Consider the following 2,789-nt stretch of genomic DNA (forward strand, 5'->3'; position numbering starts at 1 on the left):
GTGATTGCCTCCTGTGCCACCTCACTTTCTTGAAAGATTTACATTTTTATTCCATCAATTCCTGGTGCCTTGTTCTTTGACAATTCCTTCAATGCACCTTGGACTCCTCCTTCAATATCATTGGCTCTTGATCATACACTACCTCTTGAAACGGTTGCACATTAACCATTTCCTTTTTGTATGGTGACTGTGTAGTCCTCCCATCTTCTCTTGATGCTTTCTGCATCATTCAATAATTTGCCCAGATAATCTTTCAATAACAAAAGTCTAGGCTTGAGTTTTTTCTTTAGTTCCCCCAGCTTGAGAAATGCTGATCATGTTCTTCCTTTTTGGTTTTCTGATTCCAAATCTTTGCACATTTTGTTGTAAGGCAGTGACCCTGTACAGGGTTTCCAAGACTATAAATCTTTATGGGAGCAGAAAGCCTCATCTTTCTCCCACAGACAGCTGGTAGTTTCGAACTGCCAACCTTGAGGTTAACAGCCTGATTCGTAACCACTATGCTACAGGTGCTCCTTAGGGAACCTTTTTTTCTGTCAAAATTTAACATCATTCACAGGCAACGCAAATTTAAATTATCAATTTAAAAATTAGCCTGCTGTAGCTTGATCCAACCACCAATCTTTTGTCAGTTTGTAGTACTGTGGTGGCTTGCATGTTGCTGTGATTCTGGAAGCTATGCCACAGGGATTTTAAATACCAGCAGGGTCACCCATGGAATGGACTCAGTGGCTCTTAACAACAGCAATGTCATGTCTGGAACTGTGGTTGCCTTGGCAGGGCCAGAACAAATTATTTCTATGGCCTTATAAGGCTGTGGCGCTGTGGGTTAATGCACCAGACTTCACAGCCATTTGAACTACAAGGTCGGTGGTTCAAGCTCACCATCTGCTCTTTGGAAACTCTATACAGGGTTGCTATGGGTCGGAACCGACTCAACGGCACTTAACAACAACATTAGGTATTAGGCACTTAATTATCATATATGATTAACTCTAATCTTCGCAGCACCTCTATGAGGCAAATTTTAGTGTTGTTAACTTACTGAGAAGTAGTGGCTAGAAGGATTACGGGACTGTAGCATCCTTACCTAGAGAGTATAGTGCTATCTGCCACCCAGTATAGGTCCAGATTCCATAGTCTTAATCCTATAGTATCTCTCTCAGTAGATAACAGTTGCTCATGTTCACATTATTGGCAAATACAGACATTGAGGACCAGGTTAATATTATAAGCTCAAAATCTATGAGTATAAACCCACAGTTACTATAGGATAGGACTGGACTTCCAGCCCAGTTCTGACCTGTCCCAAACATACTTTCCAGTGTACCCCAGTACGAACATTTTAAGTACCACCATAACCCAAAGAAACATTGATTGACAGAATTTCTAAGCGAAATAAATTGTGAGACATACATAAATGATTAGGCAAGAATCATTTGATGGTCTGAGTAAATGTAGATAGAAAGTTGTTTAAAGCAATATGTAACTTATTTCAGCTTTGTTGATGTAGGAGGTACTCAGATATTTGTGTCATTACTCATTTTTAAAGAATACCATTAAGCTATAAAAAATGCTAGATAACTGATACTCTGAATTTTGCCTTTCTCCATTTCCCTTATTTGCATAGTACTCAATGCAGCAAAATGACATTAACAGAAAAATATTCTGGTCAACCCTGGTAGAGCACTGCATATGGATTTGAATGTGAGGTGAGCCACTGGCCTAGTTACAATTCTTAATAAGGCTTTCTGTTTGTTAACAATTGTTGCTAAGCAACTACTAACATTCTCTGCACTATTACTCTATCTAATTCTCTCAGTTCTCCCAAGTGATTTTTATTTTAAACTCACTTTACATTTGAAATTCTTCTTTGGTCAGAACACAGAATTCTAAAAAAATATCACAAGTGCAATGAGCCAATAATATAGCTTAGCATAATGGCAAAATATGTTCACTACAATATTTCATTTTCTCTTTAAACTACATGGTTTCAAATCATCATTTAATGCATCATCCTAAAAGTCTTATTGTATGCTTCCTTCCTAAGCATATGACCAATTTTCCCTATCACGTGTCTAATATGTATTTTTCATATTTCCTTTATTCTGGCTTTTCGTTTGTTTCCATGGGATGTCTTTATACCTCCGCCACTGAGCCAACCACCTTAACCTTTGTAACAAATGGTATAGCATCACTGACTTGTCTGTGTTGTTTTTACTGTAACACTGATTCATGTATGTTCACTGGGCCAGCCATGAGCCAGGCATTACACTAGATTCTGGAATGCAGAAAAAAATAATAATATACAACCTCGATCTTAAGGAACTCCCAGGCTAGAGAACATTTCTGTAATCGCTCTATAAAAATCCATAAACAGTGTTGGTTTTCTTCTAGTTGGGGGATATCTGATTAGCCTTAGATTTTCAAAATAATAATTTCCCTACAGTGGCAGGGCTTATGAAATTTTAATGTGCATATGAATCACCTGAGGGGCTTGTTAAAAAGCAGATTCTCCATTCATCGGGTTGGATCAGGGCATGAAATTCTGTCCAACCATCCCCAGTTGATGCTGCCGCTGCTGCTGGTGGTAGTGGTGGTCATTGAGCCACCTCTGAGAGGCCATGTCTAGTGGACAAGCTTTAGTATGTGTTGTCGAGTCGGTTCCAACTCATAGTGACCCTATATAGGGTTTCCAAGGAGTGGCCGGTGAGTTTATAAAGTGGCTGGCTGATCTTGCTGTTCAAACCAAACTTATTGTCGAGTACTTATCCTACAGTGCCACACCA

This window comes from Chrysochloris asiatica, unplaced genomic scaffold (genome assembly GCF_000296735.1).
Source record: "Chrysochloris asiatica unplaced genomic scaffold, ChrAsi1.0 scaffold00060, whole genome shotgun sequence".
In the NCBI taxonomy this organism is placed as follows: Eukaryota; Metazoa; Chordata; class Mammalia; order Afrosoricida; family Chrysochloridae; genus Chrysochloris; species Chrysochloris asiatica.